Here is a 13,375-nt window from a genome sequence, read left to right as displayed (position 1 = left end):
GGACCAAGAGAAGACTTCCTTTACTTGCCCTTATGGTGTTTTTGCATATAGGAGAATGCCCTTTGGATTGTGCAATGCACCTGCCACATTCCAAAGGTGCATGCTCTCCATTTTTTTGACATGATTGAAAGGTTTATTGAAGTTTTCATGGATGATTTTTCTGTGTTTGGTGATTTATTTTCTAAGTGCTTGCACCACCTTGCCTTGGTGCTAAAGAGATGCCAAGAGACCAACCTAGTCTTGAACTGGGAAAAGTGTCATTTTATGGTCACTGAAGGGGTGGTCCTTGGTCACAAAATCTCTAAGAAAGACATAGAGGTGGAAGTGATTGAGAAACTACCCTCACCATGCAATGTCAAAGTAATTAGAAGTTTCCTAGGACATGCTGGGTTTTATAGAAGGTTCATTAGAGATTTTTCAAAGATTGCCAAACATTTAAGTAACTTACATGTCTCTAATGTACCTTTTATCTTTGATAGAGAATGTATGCAAGCTTTTGAGGAGCTTAAAAGCAAACTCTCCTCTGCACTTGTTATAGCACCACCTAGCTGGGATTTACCTTTTGAATTGATGTGTGATGCATCAGATTTTGCTGTTGGTGCTGTTTTAGGACAAAGGAGAGACAAGCTAGTGCATGTCATCTATTATGCTAGCAAAGTCCTCAATGAGAATCAAAGGAATTATACCACCACAGAGAAAGAACTTCTTGCTATAGTTTTTGCATTTCATAAGTTTCGATCATATCTCATTGGTTCTAGAATCATTGTTTTTACTGACCATGCAGCTCTTAAGTACTTGCTAACCAAGCAAGAATCTAAGCCTAGATTGATAAGGTGGATTTTATTGCTCCAAGAATTCAACATTGAAATTAAAGATAGAAGTGGAGCAAAGAACAAAGTGGCTGACCACCTATCAAGAATCCCAAATGAGAAAGATGAAGCACACAACCCTGCAGTGAATGAAAGTTTTCCGGATGAACAATTGATGATGATTCAAGAGGCTCCATGGTTCACAGACATAGGCAATTTCAAAGCCATCGAAGAGCTACCATCTAACATTAACAAGCATATGAGAAGAAAGCTCATCAATGATGCCAAGCACTATATTTGGGATGAGCCATATCTGTTCAAGAAGTGTGATGATGGGATTTTGAGAAGATGCATTTCTCATGAGGAAGGACAAGAGGTTCTGTGGCATTGCCATGGATCCACATATGGAGGACATTTTAGTGGAGAAAGGACTGCAACCAAGGTGTTGCAATGTGGGTTCTTTTGGCCTACAATACTCAAGGATGCAAAGGAGTTTGTGACAAGGTGTAATGAATGTCAAAGAGCTGGCAACCTACCCAAGAAAAATGAAACGGCACAAAGATTCATTATGGAGTTGGAGTTGTTTGATGTTTGGGGGATTGACTTCATGGGACCATTCCCACCCTCATACTCAAATAACTACATATTACTGGTTGTGGATTATGTATCCAAATGGGGTAGAGGCTATAACTACTTCAACAAATGATAACAAAGAGGTGATCAATTTCTTGAGAAAGAATATATTTAGCCGGTTTGGGGTTCCTAGAGCTCTTGTAAGTGATGGGGAAACTCACTTTTGCAACAAGAAACTTGAGACACTCCTCCTAAAATATGGTGTCAAGCACAAGGTAGCAACCCCTTAATATCCACAAACCAATGGTCAAGCTAAAATTTCAAACAGGGAGCTCAAGAGAATCCTTGAGAAGACTGTTAGAAACTCAAGAAAGGATTGGTCCAAGAAGCTAGATGATGCATTATGGGCCTATAGAATAGCCTTCAAGACACCTATTGGCATGTCTCCTTACCAATTGGTGTTTGGAAAGGCTTGTCATCTACCAGTGGAGCTTGAACATAGAGCATTTTGGGCTCTAAAGATGTTGAACTTTGATAATCAAGCTACTGAAGAAAGAAGGTTGCTGAAGCTTAATGAGCTAGAAGAATTCAGATCTCAAGCTTATGAAAATGCCAAGATCTACAAGGAGAAAGCAAAGAAATGGCATTATCAAAAGCTAGCAAGAAGAGAGTTTGTAGAAGGTCAAAAAGTATTGCTGTACAACTCAAGGCTCAAGTTCTTCCCAGGGAAGCTAAAGTCAAGATGGTCTGGACCATTCACAATCCTTAAGGTTTCTCCGTATGGTTATGTGGTGCTCATGGAGGACAAGACATAGAGAACATTCACTGTCAATGGCCACAGACTTAAGCATTATTTGGGAGACTCATTGGATGAGCAAAGAGTGAACTATAACCTCAGCTAGGGAGGCAGAATCGTCAAGCTAATGACGTTAAAGATGCGCTAGTTGGGAGTCACCCCAATACTCATATCCTTTTAATTTCATGCTTTCTAGTGTAGTTTATGTTTAGTTGTTTAAGTTGTTTGATTTTCAGTTTCATTTGTTAGTTAATTAGTTGGTATTTGCATTAAGTTAAGTTTCAAAGTTCTTTAGTTAACTAGGATTGTAAAGTTGCATGCTACAATATTTGAGGTTGGTCTATTGGGCTGAGAAACTAGCTAAAGAGCTAAGTTTGGTGTGGCCACCATCATAAGAATTTCATATATACAGCTGTTCATACCCTGGGTCGAGCTGATCGACCCAGGATGATCGACGACAAAGCGACCGACCTCTTTAGTACTGACTAGCCGACCTCTTTTTAAAGAGCTCGGCCAAATCGACAGGAGAGCCCAGTAAAGGGCCCAAATAGAGGAGCACGACCCAAATCCAAAGGCAATCCAAGCCTATAGAGATAAAGGCGGTTCCCTTAAAGATAAGCTGACTTCACTCAAGATAAAGATAAGATAAGATAAGATAACTAACTTATCTTATCAGAAAGGTCAGCCCACACTACTATAAATACACTGGAGCACCCAGGTATAACTCATACTCTGATTCTACGTAAAACCTGTTTAATACCCATGCTAACTTAAGCATCGGAGTCTCTTGCAGGTACCCCCACCCTCCGGTGACCAAGGATCAGTAGTGCAGCCAGTCCAACAAGTCGGACACGGCGGCTCCGGCCGCCATCAACAAGTCGGACGCAACAGCTCCGACCAGCAAAGAAGATCTCCTCCGAGATCGACCTACAGTTTCAGGTAACCCTCGGAACATTGGCACCGTTGCCAGGGACCTGGAAGTCATCCCAACACCATGGCGGACGACCATGACAACGACCACGACTCAAATCTAGAAAACAGAACACCACACAAGAACGTGGACACTACATTGAAGGATGCTCCGGAATCCAACGGAGACAAGAACTCATCAAATCCGGGAGCAATAGAAGCACTTCAAGATCGCTTAAGACAACTTGAGAAAGAAACCCAACAACAACGGGAGATCGGAAAGGATCTGCAAAGAGAGGTACGGCGACGTTGAGAATTGGAAGAAAAACTATAGCAATTAGAAGCCGATCTCAAATCAAAAGCTCCTCGGACCGCTCCTGAGGAAAATTCACGCAAAGAACAAGATCCATTCACCAGGGAAATCATGAAAACCAAAATTCCAAAAGACTTCAAGCTTCCGGATATGATTTTGTATGATGGCACCACAGATCCCAACCATCATCTCAGCAATTTCAGAAGCAGAATGTACCTTACCGACGCCTCAAATGCCGTTCGCTGCAAAGCTTTTCCAACAACTCTCACGAAGACAGCAATCAGATGGTTCGACAACCTACCTCCAAAGTCCATCTCAAACTTTGACGACCTGGCCAAAAAGTTCCTGGCCAGATTATCCATCCAGAAAGATAAGGCCAAGCACGCCCCCAGTTTATTAGGGATCAAGCAAGGAGAACGGGAGAGCCTCCGCAACTACATGGAGTGATTCAACAAAACATGCATTGACATTCAAAGCTTACCAACAGAGGCCGCCATCATGGGACTCATCAATGGCCTACGAGAGGGATCTTTTAGCCAATCTATATCAAAGAAGTACCCTACCTCCTTAGACGAAGTATAGGAGCGAGCAGAAAAATACATCAACATGGAAGAAAACGCTCGGTTGGGAGAAACCTCCAAATCTGGGGCCCCCTACCGAGATAAAGACAAGAAATCCAAAAGGAAAGAAGATCGGCAAGGGGAGAAAATAAAAAAATACCACAATTACACTCCTCTTAATGTATCCCTAGTTGATGTATACAAAGAAGTCTGCCACACGGAGAAAATACCCGCAGCTCGGCCACTCAAAGGCAAAAGAGGGGGAGGAAATCAGAATGAGTATTGTGAATACCATCGAGTGCGAGGTCACTCCACCAATGAGTGCTTCGATTTAAAGAACATCATATAAAATTTGGTGAGAGAAGGAAAACTAGATCGGTTTCTAACAAATCGAGATGATGATCAAAGAAAGAGACGAAGGGACGAAGATATCAGACGAACCGCGCGATCACCTCGTACACCAGAAAGACACGTCCACATGATACATGGCGGATTCGCAGGGGGAGGAATCTCCAAATCATCTCGTAAAAGATATCTCAAAGAAGTATATCATGTCGAAGGAAAGGAGGAAGCACCCGACATCCCTGCAATCACATTCACTAAAGAGGACGCATCTGGAATCATCTCGGGACACGACGACCCCATGGTCATTACCATCATACTGGCAAACGCCAATCTCTATCGCACACTAATAGATCAAGGAAGCTCCGCCAACATCTTATTCAAAACAGTTTTCGACAAAATCGGTTTAGAAGACAAGGAGCTTAAGGCATACCCGAACAGTCTGTTCGGACTGGGAGATACTCCGGTACAACCATTAGGATACATATCACTACATACAACCTTTGGAAAAGGGAACCAATCCAGGACCCTCAAAATAGACTACATTGTGGTCGACGTAAGTTTAGCCTACAATGCTCTAATAGGTCGGACAACACTCAATCAACTCAGCGAAATAGTCTCGACCCCACATCTATGCATGAAATTCCCAACTACAGAAGGGATAGCTACAATAAAAGCAGATCAAAAAATGGCGCGCCGCTGTTATAACGAAATTCTAAACCTCAGAGGCAGAGGAGAAGAGTTTCATACAATTGAGCTTGGCGGAGTGCAGCGACGAGAGGAACTCCGTCTGCAGCCAGAAGGCGAGATAGAGAAGGTTCAGATCGGAGACACCTCGGACAAAACAACTAATATCGGAACAATCCTAAGAGCAAACTCAAAAGAATTACTGATACAATTCTTACGCGATAATGTCGATCTATTCGCATGGAAAGCCGCAGACATGCCAGGCATAGACCCGAAGCTAATGTGCCACAAGTTGGCGGTCTATCCAAGATCTCGGCCGGTGCAGCAGAGACGAAGAAAAGTTGGACCAGAGCGATCCCAAGCTGTGGAAGAGCAGGTACAAGCACTACTGAAGGCAAGATTCATAAGAGAAGTCAAGTATCCACTATGGTTAGCCAACGTCGTCTTGGTGAAAAAATCAAATGGGAAGCGGCGAATGTGTACTGATTACATCGATCTCAACAAAGCCTGCCCAAAAGATCCTTACCCACTCCCAAGTATCGACGCTCTGGTAGATGCTTCCTTCGGATATAGATACCTCTCGTTTATGGACGCATACTCGGGATACAATCAAATCCCCATGTATCCACCAGATCAAAAAAAGACCTCGTTTTTAACGCCGAAAGCAAATTACTGCTACATCGTGATGCCCTTCGGTCTCAAGAATGCGGGTGCTACTTATCAAAGGCTGATGAACAAAGTCTTCTCAGACCACATTGGAAAAATCATGGAAGTCTATGTGAACGACATGTTGATAAAGACACAAAGCGAAGACACATTACTGTCCGACCTGACTCAAGTGTTCGACACTATAAGGAAGTACGACATGCGACTCAATCCTGCAAAATGCACCTTTACGGTAGAAGCAAGCAAATTCCTAGGTTTCATGCTCACGCAAAGAGGAATTGAAGCAAACCCGGATAAATGCCAAGCCATACTCAACATGAAGAGCCCCACCTGTGTCAAAGAAGTGCAGCAACTCAACGGGAGATTGGCAGCCCTATCCAGATTCTTAGTAGGGGCAGCGATAAGATCTCTCCCCTTCTATGCTACTTTAAGGAAGGGAAAGCAGTTCGAATGGATGACAGAATGTGAACAAGCCTTCCAAGACTTCAAGGAGTTCTTAGGACGGCTGCCTATCTTATCTCGACCATGAGAAGGAGAACCGCTCATATTATATCTTGCAGTAGAAAGCCGGGCAATACCCTCAGCACTAGTCAGAGAAGATGAAAGTGGGCTACAACCCGTCTACTTCATTAGCAAAGCGCTACAGGGATCCGAGCTGAACTACCAGAAGATAGAAAAGTTTGCCTATGCTCTCATTCTAACATCTCGACGACTTCGCCCGTACTTCCAGGCTCACACCATTAAGGTTCGAACCAACCAGCCCATAAAAGGAATACTTCAGAAAACAGATTTAGCAAGCAAAATTTTACAATGGGCAGTCGAGTTATCAGAATTCGACCTCCAATATGAAGCTCGGACGGCCATTAAATCACAGTATCTGGCCGACTTTATCGCAGAATTCACAGATGCCTTGGAACCCCCATAGAATGGAATCTCTACGTGGACAGTTCTTCAAATAAGACTGGAAGCGGCGCAGGCATGATAATAGAAAGCAACCAAGGAACCCAAGTTGAGCTCTCCCTCAAGTTTAGGTTCCCGGCCTCAAACAACCAGGTGGAATATGAAGTGTTATTAGCCGGTTTGAAGCTGGCTACAGAGGTTGGAGCTCAAAAACTCAACATTTACAGCGATTCACAAGTAGTTACCTCGCAGATAACAGGGAGATATCAAGCCAAAGATCCCACCATGAAAAAGTATTTGGATAAAACCAAGGAACAGCTCAGACAACTCGGGGAATATAAGATCTGCCACATACCCCGCGAACAAAATGCCCGAGCTGACGCACTCTCAAAACTAGCCAGCACCAAACCAGGGGGCAACAATAGAAGCCTCATCCAGGAAATGCTACAGAACCCGTCAATCTCGGAAGAGGAAAAAATCCTAGCCATAACAAGTCAGGACCAAGGATGGATGACCCCCATAATTAACTACCTCAAAGCAGAGACGCTCCCCACAGAGGAAAAGGAGGCAAAAAGATTAAAAAGGGAGGCACAGTACTACACTATTATAAACAACATCCTGTACAAAAGAAGGATCTCAATACCGCTACTAAAATGTGTGTCGACCAACAACACAAAGAAAGTGCTAGAAGAAGTACACGACGGCATGTGCGGCAACCATCTCGGAGCAAGAGCTCTTGCCAAAAAAGTACTCCGAGCGGGATTTTATTGGCCAACCCTACAGAAAGAAGCTATAGAATTTGTAAAGACATGTCCACCATGTCAGAAACATGCCAATTTCCACATCACCCCGCCAGAAGAGCTCATTAGTGTAACCTCGCCCTGGCCATTTGCAAAATGGGGACTTGATCTTCTCGGACCCTTTCCCCAGGGATCAGGACAAGGAAAATTCCTCATAGTCGGAGTAGACTATTTTACAAAATGGATTGAGGCAGAGCCCCTAGCCAACGCCACCGCTCAAAGAAGCCAGAAATTCCTATACAGGAACATTGTCACGAGGTTCGGGATTCCATACTCTATCACCACAGACAATGGCACTCAATTCACAGACGCAGGCTTCAGGAGACTAGTAGCCGACTTGAATATAAAACACCAGTTCACCTCCGTCGAACACCCTCAAGCCAACGGAGAGGCCGAAGCTGCCAACAAAGTCATATTAGCTGGGTTGAAACAGAGACTACAAGATGCAAAGGGAGCTTGGGCCGAAGAACTTCCATAAGTCCTATGGGCATATCGAACAACGCCACACTCCACGACAAATGAATCACCCTTTTGACTAGCATATGGAGTGGAGGCAATGATCCCAGTAGAGATCGAGGAAGGGTCATCCAGAGTAGTCCACTACAATGAAGAGTCCAACTCTCAACTTCAGAAGGAAGAACTCGACCTACTACCTGAAATCCAGGAAAGAGCTCGGATCATGGAAGAAGCACTAAAACGTCGAATGTCTTCCAGATATAATCAAAAGGTAGTGCCGAGAAGTTTCACGGAGAACGATCTCATCCTAATCCGAAATAATATTGGAACAACTCGACCAGGAGAAGGAAAGTTGGCAGCAAACTGGAAAGGACACTACCGAGTTGTAAAAGTACTTGGGAAGGGCTACTACAGATTGTCCGAACTCGATGGATGAGAGCTTCCCAGATCATGGCACGCCTGCAACCTAGGAAGGTATACAGCTAGAAAAGTAAAAGATCTCACTATTGGATGCACTCTTTTTCCTGAAAATGTTTTTTTAATGAGGCACCAAGTTGAGACTCAAACACTATTCGAAATAAAGGGATGAAAAATTTCCACATGTATATATTTGCACTTTCCTTTGAATAAAATATATTTTTTAGATATTCTACAAGTATTCAAGACGCATTAATCTGAAGCATTCATCGTCCGATTATAAAGCAACAGATCGGCAGAAAGTGAATAACAATTTCACTGCACGATCACGATAAAGACAATCGTCCGATAAAGGTGAAAACGCGATTCACCCAAAAGACGATCTAAAGATAGCAACCACCTTCTATAAATCGGCAAAGATGAACACAGAATAATGTAAGAAGTTATCGAAAGTGATCCGAAAAAGAGCCTGACGAGGTCTTATGGATTGCTAAATAATAACTTAAAGACTGGCCGACGTTAAGAAGTCAGACCAAGTCAACCCAAATTATAAGTAAACCCTGGAAAGAGGTCTGGCCAACCCTATTAAAGAGGATTACTTTAACTTAGAAGGGCCCGACATGACAAAGTCAGCCCAAAATGAAAAGTTATAAGAAGTAGTCCCTGAAAGAGATCTAACAAAGATCCAAGAAAGAGGATTACAAAAATAACTTAGAAGAGACCGACATAACGAAGTCAGACTCCTACTACTAAAAAGTTATAAAAGTAATCCCTGAAAGAGATCTGACAAAGATCCAAGAAAGAGGATTACAAAAATAACTTAGAAGAGACCGACATAACGAAGTCGGACTCCTACTACTAAAAAGTTATAAAAGTAATCCCTGAAAGAGATCTGACAAAGATCCAAGAAAGAGGATTACAAAAATAACTTAGAAGAGACCGACATAACGAAGTCGGACTCCTACTACTAAAAGGTTATAAAAGTAATCCCTGAAAGAGATCTGACAAAGATCCAAGAAAGAGGATTACAAAAATAACTTAGAAAAGGACGACGTAAAGAAGTTGGCCTACTACAAAGCAAGTTACAAAGGTAACCCCTGAGAGAGACCGGACAAAGGACTACCAAAATAACTTGGAGAAACAACTTGAAGAAATCGGTTATAGATCGTCAGAAATACAAGCAAGAGCGAGAAAACCGAAAAGCAAGTTGGACCCACATAACCATAACCTCAAAGGATCCAAGCTACAAACAATAAAGGAAATCCGAGGAGGACGAGCGGCAGAGTTCCAACATCCTCAGAAAACAAAAAAGATACCAAGTTAAGCGCGAAAGCATGATATAATCTACAAAGTTATAAAGCTTCAGAGGCCACCAAAATCTACCTCAAAAGCTAGAAAGTTACTTTTGTTTGTCAAAACAAAAAGTTGCTAGGCAAGCAACGAGAAAGTATCAGCAGTTAACAAAACATAAAGAGTTTAAAAAGCCCACAAGCCGGGCCAACTACATAAATATCCAGAATAAATGGGCTAAGGATCAGAAGACTTTTTACCAACATCAGTCCAAGGAGACAGAGGGCGAGTCTGGAGAGGAACAACATCCACAGTACCGTCATCCCGGTTTAAGATCTGGCAGTCAGGATCAGAAGCGGGAGGGCCAACCTCGGCAAGAACAGCAGGAGTTGACACCTTGGTAGAGGACACAGGGGGAGGTTCAACATCATCATCATCCTCGTCATCAGGGACAATCTTGCCATCCCTGAGAATGTTATCTAGGCTGAAGAGGGTCAGGTCAGCCTCAGGAGCAATAACCCAAACTTATTCCTTCAGGTTCTCATAGGCAGCAGTTACACTACCAACAAGATGACTTTAGAGCTCGGAGTAATCAGCTCGGGCATTCTCCAACTCCTCCCTCAGGCGCAACACCTCCCGGTAAGATGTCACATAACTATCCTTATGTCTCATAGCCGTGTCCTCGGCCAGCCTCAGAAGCTGCCAAAGAGATGGAACTCGCCTTCTCATTCTCCAAATCTTTTTCCAAGTTGGCCACCTTCACTTCAAGCTCCTCCTTCAAGCCTTTCATCCAATCAAACTCCTGTTTGGCCTCCTCCATATAAGCGTTAGTGGCATGGAGAGGAAGACTTTGAGCAATTCGATATAAGGCCACTCCCATGTGTGCCATCTTGATACTACTCCGAGTTATATAATCAAAATGATGAAGAAGCGACACGTCGTCCATAGGGAGGACACCATAAGGGCCGATTTGTTGATCTACAAACTCGACCGCATCAAAGTTAGGAGCATCAAGGTTGAAAGGTTCAATCGTTTTTTGCTTTTTACTAGGAAGAGCACCAGAAGCTGTAGCAGAAGACTGAGGGGGCTCCACCGGACGAACCCAAGGAATGGGGATCACCTTCCTCGGACCAAGAGAACTCGGCACGGGCGGCTTCATTGAAACTTGCGAAGATCCCTCCCCAGCCGCCTTGGCCGAGATGTTTCGAGCAGCAGTTTCTTTTTTTGCCCTTTTGAAGGCCTTCATGGAATCATTATTTTTTGACATCTCTGCAAAAACAGCCACAGCAAAGGATCACAATCACAAGAAGAGGAAGCAAAGCCAATAAAACAAGTATAGAAACAAGTCTGACAAATACCCAAAACAGTCCGAACCAGAGACGGATCGTTTAAAAATCTTTTTGTATCAAGATGAGGAGGCGCCCCCCATAAATCCTCAAGAACAACAACAAAAGTATGTTCAACATCGTCAAGCATCTCCCAAGTATAGCGAGACACTCTCACATCCTTCTGCCACCATAGAGGGAAAGAGGGCTCATCGTTTTTATCAAGAAAAAAGGGGCGGGCCCCCTCGACGGCACGAACTTTAAAGAAGTAATTCTTGAAGTCCTTAAAGGACTCATCATACATAGCAAAAACTTTATGGCCCTGGGCAGACCTGAAGGAAACCCAGGAAGCTTTCTTTTTCGAAGAACCACCAGGCTTGGCGGATACAAACAAGTACAAGAAGAGAGTCAGAGAAGGTGTTACACCTAATTCTCGGCAGAGTAACTGGAAAATCTTAATAAAACCCCAGGAATTTGGGTGAAGCTGGGAGGGGTCAATATTACACGACCACAACAAGTCGGTCTCGAAGGCAGTGAAAGGAAAAGTAACGTTCAACTGACTAAAGAAGTATTCATAGGCGTAAAAAAAGGGATGCTCCCTGGTGCATGAAAATTACTTCACACCATGTAATTCCGCACAACTAACCAGCAAGTGCACTGGGCCGTCCAAGTAATACCTTACGTGAGTAAGGGTCGATCCCACGGAGATTGTTGGCTTGAAGCAAGCTATGGTTATCTTGTTATTCTTAGTCAGGATATCAATTATAATTTTCAGTTTGAATTGTAACAAGTGAAAAGGCATAAAATAAATACTTATTATGCAGTAATGGAGAATATGTTGGGGTTTTAGAGATGCTTTGTCTTCTGAATTTCAGCTTTTCTCTTGTATTCCTCTTCCCTCATGCATGAAAAAGTGCAAAATTCCTGCCATGGTAAGCTGTATGTAGGGTGTCACCGTTGTCAATGGCTACTTCCCATCTCCTCAGTGAAAATGGTACAAATGCTCTGTCACAGAACGGCTAATCATCTGGATGTTCTCGATCATACTAGAATGGAATTTACTATCCTTTTTGCGTCTGTCACTACGCCCATCACTCGCGAGTTTGAAGCTCGTCACAACCATCCAATCCTAGAATCCTACTCGGAATACCACAGACAAGGTTTAGACTTTTCGGATTCTCATGAATGCCGCCATCAATCTAGCTTATACCACAGAGATTCTGATTAAGAAATCTGAGAGATACTCATTCAATCTGATGTAGAACGGAGGTGGTCGTCAGGCACACATTCATGGATTGAGGAAGGTGATGAGTGTCACGAATCATCACCTTTTCTATAATTAAGCGCGAATAAATATCTTAGATAGGAACACGCATGTTTGATTGGAAAACAGAAATAGTTGCATTAATTCATCGAAACACAGCAGAGCTCCTTACCCCCAACAATGGAGTTTAGAGACTCATACCGTCAGAGATTACAAAGTTCAGATCTAAAATGTCATCAGATACAAAATAAATCTCTAAAAGTTGTTTAAATACTAAACTAGTAACCTAGGTTTATAGAAAATGAGTAAACTATGATAGATAGTGCAGAAATCCACTTCTGGGGCCCATTTGGTGTGTGCTGGGGCTGAGACTTAAGCTTCTCACGTGCCTGGGCTGTTTTGGGCATTCAACGCCAGGTTGTAACCTGTTTTTGGCATTGAACTCCAACTTGTAACCTGTTTCTGGCGCTGGACGCCAGACTGCAACATGGAACTAGAGTTGAACGCCAGTTTACGCTGTCTATCCTTGAGCAAATTATGGACTATTATATATTTCTGGAAAGCCCTGGATGTCTACTTTCCAACACAATTGGAAGCGTGCCAATTGGACTCTTGTAGCTCCAGAAAATCCATTCCAAGTGCAGAGAGGTCAGAATCCAACAACATCAGCAGTCCTTTTTCAGCCTGAGTTAGATTTTTGCTCAGCTCCCTCAATTTCAGCCAGAAAATACCTGAAATTATAGAAAAACACACAAACTCATAGTAAAGTCTAGAAATATGAATTTTTCCTAGAAACTAATGAAAATATACCAAAAACTAACCAAATCATACTAAAAACTATATGAAATTAACCCCAAAAAGCGTATAAAATATCCGCTCATCACAACACCAAACTTAAACTGTTGCTTGTCCCCAAGCAACTAGAAAAATAAAATAGAATACAAATAAGTCATGAAGCAATAATATCTCAGAGTTTTTGAGTGAAGCTCAGATTCTAATTAGATGAGCGGAACTATTAGCTTTTTGCTTCTGAACAGTTTTGGCATCTCACTTTATCTATTGAAGCTCAGAATGATTGGCATCTATAGGAACTTAGAATTCAGATAGTGTTATTGATTCTCCTAGTTCAGTATGCTGATTCTTGAACACAGCTACTTTATGAGTCTTGGTCGTGGCCCTAAGCACTTTGTTTTCCAGTATTACCACCAGATACATAAATGCCACAGACACATAATTGGGTGAACCTTTTCAGATTGTGACTCAGCTTT

This window comes from Arachis hypogaea, chromosome 19 (genome assembly GCF_003086295.3).
Source record: "Arachis hypogaea cultivar Tifrunner chromosome 19, arahy.Tifrunner.gnm2.J5K5, whole genome shotgun sequence".
Lineage (NCBI taxonomy): Eukaryota > Viridiplantae > Streptophyta > Magnoliopsida > Fabales > Fabaceae > Arachis > Arachis hypogaea.
Note: the sequence above shows the minus strand (reverse complement) of the source record.